This window comes from Sminthopsis crassicaudata, chromosome 3, assembly GCF_048593235.1.
Source record: "Sminthopsis crassicaudata isolate SCR6 chromosome 3, ASM4859323v1, whole genome shotgun sequence".
NCBI classification, from domain to species: domain Eukaryota; kingdom Metazoa; phylum Chordata; class Mammalia; order Dasyuromorphia; family Dasyuridae; genus Sminthopsis; species Sminthopsis crassicaudata.
The window spans coordinates 598,164,654-598,178,653 of NC_133619.1; positions in this window are offsets into that span (position 1 = coordinate 598,164,654).

Consider the following 14,000-nt stretch of genomic DNA (forward strand, 5'->3'; position numbering starts at 1 on the left):
AAGTTACAAAGGCTTTAAAAACAAGGTTCCCAGGGGCCCAACTGTTGCACAGTCTAGTGGCTACAAGACAGTATTTTAACCATCTCTTATTGACTTCCTCTTATACTCTCCATCTGGATATCACAAACTTTCCTTTTCAGTTTTGGTTTCACCATCCCCTAACTCCCCAGTATCTGCCTTCACCTCCTGATTTAATAAGATCATAAGAGTCATCAATTCTTTGATTCTACCTTAAAATCTCAGCTGTAAAATGAAAAGATCATAGATAGAAAACTTGAAAGGGATACCATGGACCGCTGAGTTCATTTTTACAAATGAGACAATCAAAGCTCAAGGAGATGAAGGGATTTGTACTCATATTTGTAATAAGTATCAAAGATAGAATTTGAACTCAGGTTTTCTGATTCCAGAATCACTTCTTTTCTTCCTACACTGCTCCCTTCTCCCTTTCTATAGCGTCAGAGATCCTCCTTCTTCTACTTATGCTCTCTCTCTCTCTCTCTCTCTCTCTCTCTCTCTCTCTCTCTCTCTCTCTCTCTCTCTCTCTTTCTCTCTCTCTCTCTTTCTCTCTTTCTCTGTCTCTCTCTGTCTCTGTCTCTCTCTCTCTCTTTCTCTCTCTCTCTTCTCCTTCTCTTCCTCCCTCCTTTTCTCTGTCTCCATCTCCTTTTTCCCTCCTTTCCTTCTCCCTTTTCTATATCTCTGTCTCTCTAGTTCTGTCATACCTTCCTTTTTCCTCCTTCCCTTCTCTCACTGATGACTGTCTATGTAGAAAGTAAAAAGAGAGAAGAATAATGAAGTAAATTGTTCAAAGATAGGAATCCAATCCAATCTAGCTCTACAGACTATTAGGTGCCTACTATATCCAAAATTAGTGTTCCAGGAACTGGGACTTCAAAGGCAGCAATGAGATAGTCCCACATATCAAGGAACAAAGCCTATCATAGGGGATAAGAGATCGACATCCATGATTGGATACAAAGAATAATGAGGTTTGAAAAAAGGGGAAGTTCTAGCAATGTTCCAGGAGAGATTTGAGGCAAGAGATCACACTTAGTTGGGGGGGGGGGGCGTTAGGAGAGATTTCGTGAAAAGCAGGAAGAAATTAACAGAAATGGGCACAATTAATTCTAGGCATGGGGGACAATATGAGCAGATCAGTGGAGATGATTGAGGGCAGTATGAGAAGGAGTGAAAAAGTAGAGTCCAGTTTGGCTGCCACGTATACTATATGAGCAGAGTAGTATTAGAAAAGATTGAAATGCTAAATTGGAGGTAGATTGTGGCAGCCCTTGAATGTTAAGTTTGGGAATTTATGCTTTGTCCAAAACATAATGAAAAACCAATTATGAAATTTGACTTGGGCTATGACAAATTTGGACTGCTAGGTGGTACCATAAGGTGTCAAGCCTCCTAGAGTCAGGACAATTCATCTTCCTGAGTTCAAATCTAGCCTCAGACTCTTACTAGTTGTATGATCTTGGACAAGTCCCTTAACCCTGTTTGCCTCAGTTTCCCCATCTTGGAGAAGGAAAGTGCAAACCATTCCAGTACCTCTGCCAAGAAATCCCCAAATCGGGTCATGGAGTGTCAGACATGACTGAAATGACTGAAAAGCAGCTGTGATATTTTTGGGAAAAGAATACTTAATACTTTTCATTCATTAGAAAGGATATTTGGACAGTGTAATGGAGGATGGATTGGAGGAGAAGAAACTAGAAGCCGGAAAGCAGCTTTTACATTAAGTATATGGACATATAGCACATAGGCTATGATACATACTTGAGAAGAGATAGGTCTTGAATGAGAGTGGCAGTAAAGTGGGGTTGTGTGATTGGAGATGCTGCTTCCTGCTTACCTGGTATATATCTTGCTGTTTTCATATTGTCTCTCATGAGAGAGAGAGAGAGAGAGAGAGAGAGAGAGAGAGAGAGAGAGAGAGAGAGAGAGAGAGAGAGAGAGAGAGAGCATGCTCCTTGATAGCAAGCCTCTTGTTTTTGCCTTCTTTATATCTCTAGTATTTTGCACAGTCTCAAACACAGAAAAGCTTAATAAACCCTTGTTGGCTCTGGGTTAAGTGTTTTTGTTGGGTGGAAGCAGGTTCTGGTATATGGGGCATATTGACAGAACTCAGAAGAAAATACACTAGAACAGGGAGATAATTTGAGGTCCAAACTTTCCTCCTCGGTGAGGAGGCATATTGGGCATGCTCTCTTGGGGGGAAACCTTGGGAGACAAAGAAAAATCAACTTCTTTCCTTCAAGGATTTTTTTAGTAAAATCTGGAAAGTGAGCTGGGAAGGGGAGGGAAAAGACAAGCATTTATTAAGCAACTACTATGTACCAGGCATTTTGTAAAGCACTTTGCGAATATCATATCATTTAAATGGCATGAAAATCACAGAAAGTTCTTCTATGAAATACAAGACCATGATAGGGGTACTCCTGAATCAGGATCACCTGACCTGTCCAGCTACACAGAAAGGCACATTTCTCAAATCCTTCCCATTTCCTCTCTGAGCCCTGCTAAGAATCTCCCTATTCCCGGCGGCAGTGGCACCTGGTGGCTAGTGTGAGCAACTGTCTTGCCCATCTTCTCTGGTCTACCTTTCAGGGTGTGGCTCACTCTATCTTTCAACATTTGGTTGGTTCTTTCTTTCTGTCTGTGTGTCTGTGTGTCTGTGTGTGTGTGTGTGTGTGTGTGTGTGTGTGTGTCTCTCTGTCTCTCTCTCTCTCTCTCTCTGTCTCTCTCTGTCTCTCTCTGTCTCTCTCTGTCTCTCCCTCTCTCCCTCTCTCTGTCTCTCTCTCTGCCTCTCTCTGTCTCTCTGTCTCTCTCTGTCTCTCTCTCTGTCTCTCTCGGTGTCTCTGGGTCTCCCTCGGCGTCTCTGAGTCTCTCTCTCTCTGTCGTGTCTCTGTCTCTCTGTCACTGTCTCTGTCTCCTTTTCCCACACACAGGAATAGAGCTGAAGTAAACGTCTTCTTTTATGTACACCTCTTATGCTATCTTTCTGATTCCTCTTTTCTGATTTGACCATGTGTCTCAATAAATAGTAACATCAATAACTAATATTTATATGGTGTTTGCTATGTGCCAGACTCTATGCTAAGTACTTTGCATTTATTATCTCCTTTGATCCTCACAATCCTGGGAGGGTAGGTGCTATTTTATAGTTGAGATCCCCATTTTATAGATGAGAAAACTGAGGCAAGGAGCAGTTAAGTGATTTGCCCAGGTTCTACTTCCACTTTGGGTTATGCTTGTGTGACCCTGAGCAAGTCATTTAACTTCTCTTTACCCCAGTTCCCTTACCTGTGAAATAGGGGCACCTGTCTCAAAGTTATAGAGAGTATCTGATGCAAACCTCTACATAATTGTGAGCAGTTATGATGTTTGTAAACCTTAATCCTGGTAGTTATTCATGAGTTTAGCCAGGCTGGAGGCTATGGAAAGTCAGGAGCTCTAAAGGGAAGTGAATCATAAATAAAAAGAGCTAATCCCTTTGTGTCTTAGTAAGTCAATCAATCAACAATTATTTATTAAGTGCCTATTATGTACCAATAATATGTATCACTCTGTACGTGCTGGGTTTTGGACATAAAGTACATAGGATGAAACATTCCCGACTTGCAATGATCTGAAATTCTGATGGGAGAGGCAAGGACTGCATAGAAAAATTCATATTAATAGAAATATAAATCTAATATACACACCTAGATGAAGTCATTAGCAATATAACTTGAGACAGAAAATACTAGCAGTTGGAGGGAATCAAGAAAGATGATATCTGAGCAGTATCTTTTTTAAAATGTGTCATCTTTTACCACGTCCTTTTAAAAAAAACCTATATATTTACCATCACCATATTAGTCATGTTGTGAAAGAAGACATAGACTCAAAGAGGGAAAAATAAAATGAAAAAAATGCTTCAATCTGCATTCAGACTCCATCAGTTTTTTTCTAGAATTGATAGCATTTTCATCACAAGTTCTTTGGAATTGCCTTGGATTATTGGATTGTTGGATAGCATTTTAAAGGAAGAAGAAGGGAGGTAAGGGGAGAAGGATTGAGGGGCATGCATCCTGGGAGTGGGTGAAAACCATTGCAAAAACAGAAATACAGGAGATGGAGTGCTGAGAGTTTCTTTTTTTGTGAAATGAAAGATTTGGATGGTCCTTTCAAGCTCTGATCCTTAGAAGGAAAAAAATCTGGGTTTTATGAGACAAGGTTTAGAGAAGGTTAGATAATAGCAAGAAGCCGCCAGGAGGAGCAAGAGAGCTAAGGCTTTCTGAGGGAGGCACATATATAGGGTAAATGAGCAGTATAAGCCCTGAGATAGTGTGAAATAGCTCTTTCACCTTTGACAAACTTTTATTAAGCGCCCACTGTGTGTAAAATGCTGTGCCAGTATTTGGTGGGATGGTGGTGGTGAAGGTACAAAGTTTATACAAACCACAATCCCCTCCCTTCCCTTCTTGTCCCCTCCTGGGAGAAGTTATAAGAGAGAAAACCATCCAGTCACTTCCGCACTTTTCCTTTAGAGTGCCTTTCCTTTGTCTTTATTGATCTGCTTATCTAGATATTGTAATTGATAGTTTTGGGCCTAAAGCCAGGAAGGATCAAATCCAGCCTTAGATACTTCCTAGCTGTGTGACTCTGAGCATCACATAGTGACTGTCTTCCTCAGTTTCCTCACCTGTGAAGTGGAGATGATAAGAGCACCTACCTCCCAAGGTGATCATGAGGATCAAATGAGTTAATATTTGTAAAGGGCTTAGGACAGTGTCTGACACATAGTAGGTGCTTTAAAGAAATACTTGCTCCTTCTCTACCTCCTCCTATCTAGGGACCACTACTATGAACTCTTTCCAGCTCTTGCCTAACCCTTGGATTTGGTGTCCTCTAAGAATTTTGGGGTGGCATTGAATTTAATCTCTCAGAGACATTTTCTCCCCACACTCTTACCTTCATCTGCTTTTCCTCCTTTGCCCAAACCCTGTATTCTGCAGATACCTTCCCACAGGAAAATATGTCTCTTGTTAACAAATGTACCTGTCTCTTAAAACTCTTTCTTTTCTATTCCTTAACTTTTCTGAGTTTAGCCAAAATCTTTCTTTTCTCAGAAGTTATCAGAATTATTCTAGGTAACTCCTATGGTGTTGGAGAGAAAGTGGTACTTGGAGTTAGGAAATCCTGGGTTCAAATCCAGACATTTACTAGTGATATGTTCCTTGGCAAATTGCTTAGCCTCTCTGTGCCTCAGTTTTCTCATCTGTGAAATGGCGGTAATAATAGCACCTATATACTTAGGGTTTTGTGAGGATTAAATACAATAATATTTGTTAAGTGCTTTGCAAACCTTAAAGTGCTCTATCAGTGCTAGTTATTAGTACTCTATAGTCAACTTCTCCAATGTCATACTATGGTTACTAACCTTCTACCTTCCAACACCTTCTGCCCCTGGAGTCCTCCAATTTAGCCATCACACAGATACCAAATTAATCTTCCCCTTGCTCTATCAACTATGCCATCTAGCTGCCCCTTTTCTTTTCTTTTTATCTGGTTCTTCTTCACCAGTGTTTTGCTACTGGCACAACCTTCCTCAATTTTCCCTCCCTTCTATCTACACCTCCCCTTTTTTTTTCTTTCCCCTTTCTCCTCCTTCTTCCCTAAAGGGTAAGATAAATTTTTATACCTAACTGTTTGTGTATGTTATTCTTTTTTTAAGCCAAATTTGATGAGATTAAAATTCAAACAATACATTCATATATGACAATTTATTCAGCCATTCTCCAATTGTTGGGCAACCATTCAGTTTCCAGTTTCTTATCACTACAAAAAGGGCTGCCACAAATATTTTTGCACATTTCATGATCATTTTTATCTATTATCTTGTCAATAAATCTCTCCCTATTCACATTTGTGAAGGCCTACCAACCTTTTAAAGAACAAGTAATTCCTATGTAGGTAATACAGTGATCTGTTTAAGACAAAGAGCACCAATTTCATCAGCTCTAGCTAGTACTTTTCAGCATTGCTCCGGAGATGATTTTCTTGGACTCAATCTAATGGCTAGGAGCAGATTTAGGACTGGAAAGAATTGCCTTTATATTGCCCTAGTCATTCCCTTTCAGTCTTGTAACCGAGCCCTAGATTATCAACTAGAGATGTGTGAGTAGTTAATACTAAATTTTCTGACCATAAATCAAAAAGAAGTTTAGACCTAATGTATTCAAGTAGCAACATCAATCAGTTGAGAAATATTTAAAACATTTCAAATATTTAAAAAATTTATTTAAAACTTACTATGTGCCAGATAGTATACTAAGACAAATTTAAATAGTGCCTGCCCTATTTATTTATTTACTAATGAAAGAGTGAACATTTATATCTATCTATCTTTTTATCTATACATATACATACACATAATACACACATCTGATCCAAATGAAGCAAACACAAGGAGTGGAGAGATGGTCCAGCTGAGATGCCAGTCCAGTAGTATGAGTTGTCTTAGCCACACATACATGTATATATGTATATATACACAATAAATATATACATATGTGTATGATTATATATGTGCATACACACATACATATGTGTGTGTATAAAATGTATTTCCTCTTTTATTGGTGGTAGTGACCTTTGTGTATATTTTTTTGTCACTTTTTGGTTGCTTTATTTGCTATGAATGAATATATCATCTGATTGATAATAATAATAGAAATACATTGATGGGGGCTCGCAAGTTTTGATTTTGAGTGAATGCTGATCTATAATGAACTTATAATTTGGTTAACTTTCAGAGGACTCACATATAAGTGACGGGAGTGGGTGCTATACTAGTAATATTTAGACTTTCTAAATATAGAGAAGGAATATTGACAACCTAATTCCTTTTATGAGGTAAATATGACTTTGATCTGGCAAAAGATAAGTTTGAGAAAGATTGTAAAGCCACTATTATAAATATATCATGCCTGTATAGGAAATCTACCCCTTAATTTTGGAACCCCTTGATATCTCAGGTGAACCATTAAGAGAAATCATAAATGTGCAAATGTTCCTTGAGACACCATGCATTGAATTCTCAGAGAACAGGTAAGGCAATAATTCTAAAACAAGAAACAATAATTACCTTATAATACAACTTAAAGGTCTGATACTGCTAAATCTCCTTCTTTCACCTTTTTTTATAAAAATTAAGTTCTTTTTTTGTGGCTATTCTTGACCTTTTGTTCTTTCAAGTGAATTGTTATTATTTTTCCTAGCTCAAAATATTTTTTGGAAATTTAATTAGGATAGCATTAAATATGTAAATTAGTTTAGATAAAATTGTCATTTTTACTATATTGACCCTACCAACTAATAAAAAATTAATATTTCTCCCATTATTTAAATATGATTTTTGTTAGAGTCCAACTCCAGTGAATACCAAGAGTATGAATCAATGTGAATATTCCATGAGCTAGGTGAAAAGATTTGCATTGCAAATTTCCTTTATTAATCTGAGAGCCAGAGTTTATATACTCTTTGAACTAGTGTTGCATTAACACCTGTTACCTCCAGGTGACACTATGTACATACCAGGATTAATATATAGACCATACTTTGATATTTCAGTTCCACCTTAACTAGAAATAACAAGGTATCTATCATAACAGGGTCATAAATAACAGTAACTATTAATAACAAGATATTTGTCAAAACAGCCGTAAATAGCAGTAACTATCAATAACAAGGTATTTGTCAAAACAAAGTTGTAAATAGTATAGTTGTTCTGCCTTGATCCTGTCACATGCATTCTCCATCAAGATTATCCTAAATTTATCTCAAGTATGTCTTTCATTTATTGTTAAGGGAGGTGGTGAGCCAATGCTTTGAATTGTTCACCCTTACATAGACCAGGTCTCAAGTAATACCTGAACTGGACTCTCCCTGTACATGGACTTATTCAATACTGGCCCTCTAAAGATTTTATTTGTTTAAATTTTTTTTTAATACTTCATTTCATATGGTTTCTGAGATTATTTTGGCAGGAATATTCTTAGCTATTTTATACCATATAAAGCTATTGAAAATGGGATGCCACTTACTATCTCTTCTAGCAGGTTTTGTTTGTGATATATAGGAATGTTGATGATTTATGTGTATTTACTTCATGTCTTTCTACTTTGTTTAAATTATTATTTCAACTAACTTTTTAGTTGAGTCTTTGGAATTTTCTAGATATTATTATTAAATAATTATCAAAGCTATCTGGTGTTGGCTACGAAATAGAAAGATAGATCATTGAAACAGAGTAGACATGAAATTTATAGTAGCAAATGACTACAGTAACCTTGTGTTTGACAAGTATAAAGACATAAGTTTTGGGAATAGGAATTCATTATTTAGTGAAAAAAATTTCTGGGGGAAAAACTGGAAAGTAGTCTGGAAAAAATTGGGTACAAATCAATGTTTTATACTATTTATCAAGACAAGGTCTAAATACTACATTATGTAGATATAAAGAGAGATATTACAAGAAAATTTGAAGAATATGGAACATATTACCTATCAGTCTTCGGATAAGCAATCAATTTATGAATAAACAAGAGATAGGGAGTAGTATGAGAAATAAAACAGGTAATTTTGATTATGTTAAATTAAAAAAAAGGTTTGTACAAATAAAACAAATTAGTCAAGATCAGAAGCAAAGCTGAAAATTGAGGAAAATGTTATAAACAGTTTCTCAGATAAAGATCTTATATCATAAATATATAAAGAATTTTGTCAAATCTATAAGAATACAAGTCGTTCCCAATTGATAAATGGTCAAAGGATATGAACAGTTTTTTGATAAGTCAAAACATTTTATAATCATTAAAAATGCTTTTAAATTGTTATTCAGTAGAGAAATGCAAATTAAAACAATCTTAGATATCATTTTTACACCTATCAGATTGGCTAAAATGATTGGGGCTAAAATGAAGGGGAAAATGACAAATTTTGGAGGGGATATGAAAAAAAATGGGACACTGGTTCACAGTTGGTGGAACTGTGAACTGATCTAACCATTTTGGAGAGCCTTCTGGAATTATGGCCAAAGAGTTATTAAATCGCCTATACCTTTTGACCTTTGATCTACTTCCAAAGCTAATTAGGGAAAAAGGAAAAAGAACTTAAATATCCTAAAATATTGTTATCATCATTCTCTGTGGTGGCAAAAGGCTGGAAATCATGGGAATACACATCAGTTGGGGAATGGTTGAACAAGTCATGGTATATGATCCTGATGGAATACTACTATGCTATAAGAAAGAATGAGCTCAATGATCTTAGAAAAACATGGATACATTTACACAAAATAATGAAGAGTGAAATAAACAGAATAAAGAGAATGCTGTATACAGTAAAGCAACATTCTTTTATAAACAACTTTCAAAAATTGTTATTTTGACTATTATAAATAAAACAGAAAGGACTGCTGAAGGAAGATGCTCTGCATCCAGAAAAAGAACTGATAAATAGTATTTATAAAATGATTTTATACACACACACACACACACACACACACACATGCACATGCACACACATTTGTCTAATGGTAGTCATTTGTAAGGCGGGGTGAGGTGGTGTTAAGAAAGAAGAAATAAAAAGTTAAAAATGTTACAAATGTTACATAACTTTATATATATGTACTATATTACATATTATGTATGTGTGCTATATATACATATGCATATATACATAAGCAAATATATTTGAAAGGAATAACAAACTATAAATAATAGATCATTTTTTCTATTCTACTGTTATTGAATTACTTATTTTATTTCTTAAGTTCACTATAAAATAAATTTTTAAAAGATTCTTTTTCAGTTAAAAAAAGCAATGCACTAAATTGAGATAGAATAACAAGATGAATAATAAAGTATGTGGGGGCGAAATAAACCATGGAAACATTTTCAGTCCTCATAAGCAAAACAGAGACAGACTCCTCTGCCTATAGTGGAGAAAACATTACTTTAGTAACTCACACTTTAGGGTAAGACAAAAATGACACTAATGCTATGGTTATATCTCCCAGAAAACAAATATTACTTCTTATTCTTGACCCTGCCTCTCATAGTTTTTTCACTTTTGGAGTTACATCTGTAGCTATCATCTTCTGAAGCTGCAGCCTTTTCTCTCTAAGTATAGTGCTATGGGGATAGTGATCATTGGTGAGGGAGAGAATATGGATACCTTAATTCTATCAGCCAGCCAATCAGTCAATACCCATTTATTAAGTGCAGTCTCTGAACTAGGTAGTGAACAAAACATTGAGGAAACAAAGAAACTCAAAGACAGTTCCTGGTCTCCAGGAAACCACAGATTAATTTGTTTTCTGCTTCTGTTTTCTCTGCTAATGAAATAATCTTGGAATGCATCAGTATGGATGGGACTAGAGTCTTAACTTGTGATTTCATCAACACAGGAACTTCATTGTTGACACAGTTTCTACAACTTGCAGAATGATTTGTCTAGGTCCAAAGATACAAAAACAGAATAAAAATGACTAATTGAAATTCTTTCTTTTTCTGATTTAAAATTTTCACTGTGAACTTAATATAAACAAATATGAACATTTCAGTACATAAAAAGAACAAAAATGAGAATTATTTATAAAACAGTAAATAGTACATGGTTTGTTTTTTTCAAAAGTATTTATTAAATTTAGCACAATAGTAACAAAATCACCTTGTTTATATCCCCTTTTGAACTTCCTTTTGTTTTCTTCTGTTTATTTTAAAAACAAATTTTGTTTTTATCTTTTGTTCTTTTATATTCCCTAAAATTCCCCCAGGATTCATCCCCTTTTCTTCCTAGAGTGTCATTCTACCTAACAAATAAATGTTTTTAAAGACAAAAAGGAAAAAAGAGGAAAAAAATTAGCAAAACTAATCTATACATTGGAAAAGTATGAAAGTATACACAATTGACTTCCCACCTCTGCAAAGGGATGGGCTAAGGGTGTCTTCTCATATTCCTTCTTTGCAGCTATATTTGTTCTTTGTAATTTTGAAACATTCACTTTTGATTTTTTTCTTTGAAGTTATACTTGCCACTTACATTGTTGTAGTTTTAATTCCACTTATTTCACTTTCCATCTGTTCATGGGGGTATTTCCATGTTTCTTTGCTTCCATCATATTCATTATATATTTTTTTAATAAACAGCCATATTTCATTACATTTATGTATCACAATTTGTTTAGCCCCAAAGTGATGGATTTTTGTTTTGTTTAAAGTTCTTTGCTATAAAAAATTTCTGTTATAGTATTTTGGTGTAAATGAGGACTCCCTCCTCCTCCTTCTCTTATCAATGGCCTCCTTGGGAAATAGGACTAATAGTAGAATCAAATAGGACAACCCCAAAGGGGTTGGGGGATTTAGTCACTTTATTTGCATAATTCCAAATAGTTTATCAAAATGGTTGTATTGATTCACAGCTCAATCAACAATGCACTAATATGTCTACCTCTTCCAACACAGATTATTCTTATATTTTGTCATCTTTGCCAATTTGTAGTAAATAAGGTAAAGTTTCAGAGTTGTTCTGGTTTGCATTTTTCTTATTATTAATGACTTGGAACATTCTTTCATGTGGTTAGTAATTTGCAGTTCTTTTGAAAACTGTGTTCATATTTTTGAACATTTATTTGTTGGGGAATGGGCATTAGGGGGAATGGTTGTGTATCTTAGCAGATCCTTTTTTTTTTTTTTAAGAAATTGTGTACAAAAATCACACCATTCTCTTTTGTTTCCTTTTTTCCTAGGGAAATTAATTTTAAAAATTGTATCTTCCCCAATTATACATAAAAACAATATGTACATTTATTTTTAAAATTATATTTCCTTTTGTGACCAAAGAACTAGAGATCATTATTGATCACAAAATAGAAAATTTTGATTATATCAAATTAAAAAGCTTTTGTACAAACAAAACTAATGCAAACAAGATTAGAAGGGAAACTGCTGTTAACTCTTGTCCAAAGAAGTGACTTCCCTTCCTGCAGAGAGCCCCGTCAAGCCTGATGCAATGCAGAGTCTTTCTCTTGAATCCTGGCTCTGAATCTCCTCCAGCTCTTATCCTTCTCCAGGCCGATCTGCCCTCTGCGCCCATTGCTGTCTCTTTTTATCCTCCCAGAGAATGGGCGTGGGATAATGCAAGGGCTTCTGGGAAGAACCACCCCAGCCAATGAGCTTGCCCCCTCTATCAAGTCAACCTGAGTTCTCACCTTGTAACTATCCAGACAACCTCAGTTCTCACTTAGTAATCCTAACAGGAAACAATAAACTGGGAAAACATTTTTACAGTCAAAGGTTCTCATAAAGGCCTCATTTCCAAAATATATAGAGAATTGACTCTAATCTATAAGAATTAAAGCCATTCTCCAATTGATAAATGGTGAAAAGATGATGAAATTGAAACTGTTTTTACTCATATGAAAGGGTGTTCCAAATCACTATTGATAAGAGAAATGTAAATAAAGACAACTCTGAGATACCACTACACACCTGTCAGATTAGCTAAGGTGACAGGAAAAGATAGTGATGAATATTGGAGGGGATGTGGGACATGATTGCATTGTTGGTAGAGTTGTGAACGGATCCAGCCATTCTGAAGAGCAATTTGGAACTATTCTCAAAAAGTTATCAAACTGTGCATACCCTTTGACCCAATAGTGTTACTACTGGGTTTATATCCCAAATAGAATTTAAAGAAGGGAAAGGGACCTGTATGTGCAAGAATATTTGTGGCAGCCCTCTCTGTGGTGGCCAGAAACTGGAAGCTGAGTGGATGCCTTTCAATTGGAGAATGGTTGAATAAATTGTGGTATATGAATGTTATGGAATATTATTGTTCTGTAAGAAATGACCAGCAGGATGATTTCAGAAAGGCCTGGAGAGACTCACATGAATGCTGAAATGAGCAGGACCAGGAGATCATTATACACTTCAAAAACATTATTATATGATGATCAATTCTGATGGACGTGGCCCTCTTCAACAATGAGATGAACCAAATCAATTCCAATAGAGCAGTAATGAATTGAACCAGCTATACCCAGCAGCTACACTCTGGGAGATGACGATGAATCATTACATAGAATTCCCAATCTCTCTATTTGTGTCCGCCTGCATTTTGGATTTTCTTCACAGGCTAATTCACTAGTACACTATTTCAAAGTCCAATTCTTTTTGTACAGCAAAATAACTGCATGGACATGTATACATATATTATATTTAATTTATACTTTAACATATTTAACATGTATTGGTCTACCTGCCATCTGGGGAAGGGGGTGGGGAAAAAGAGGGGAAAAATTGGAATAAAAGGTTTGGCAATTGTCATGCTGTAAAATTACCCCTGCATATATCTGGTAAATAAAAAGCTATAATAATAATAAAAAAAGAATCTGTGGTTGAAAGAAACATGAGTTTAAAGAACACAGCATCTGTCCTTACATTAATTGTGAATTATTGGCACACATAGTTCACTCCTGGAATTTTGACAAAGCTCTCTAAGGCATATACTTCTTCCAACCCTTCCACTGTTTCAGCTCGATATATCTTTAGGGGGCATCCATTTCTACAGCTTCAGCCACAGCTCCAGTCCTCAGTGATTAAATAAGTATTTGTTAAATGGTTCTCATGTATGAGGGCAATGCTAAGTGCAAAGTGTATATGCCAAAAGAATTCCTGCACTCAAAGAGTTCTTATCAAATAGAGGAGATAGTGAATAATTTATGTACATTGTTAAGACAAATAACTATTTAAGAAGAACATAAAGTTGTTGGGTTGCACTTAAAAAAAGCCAGAAAAGCCATGAGATAGAGATGAGAAAAGAGAGAATTCCAAGCCGGGGTGGGAGTGGGGGGATGGAACAGTCAAAGAAAATGCCTATAATCTTATTCAAGGAATAAAAAAGAGAACAAGTCATTGGACCACAGAATACATGAAGGAGAATAAGGT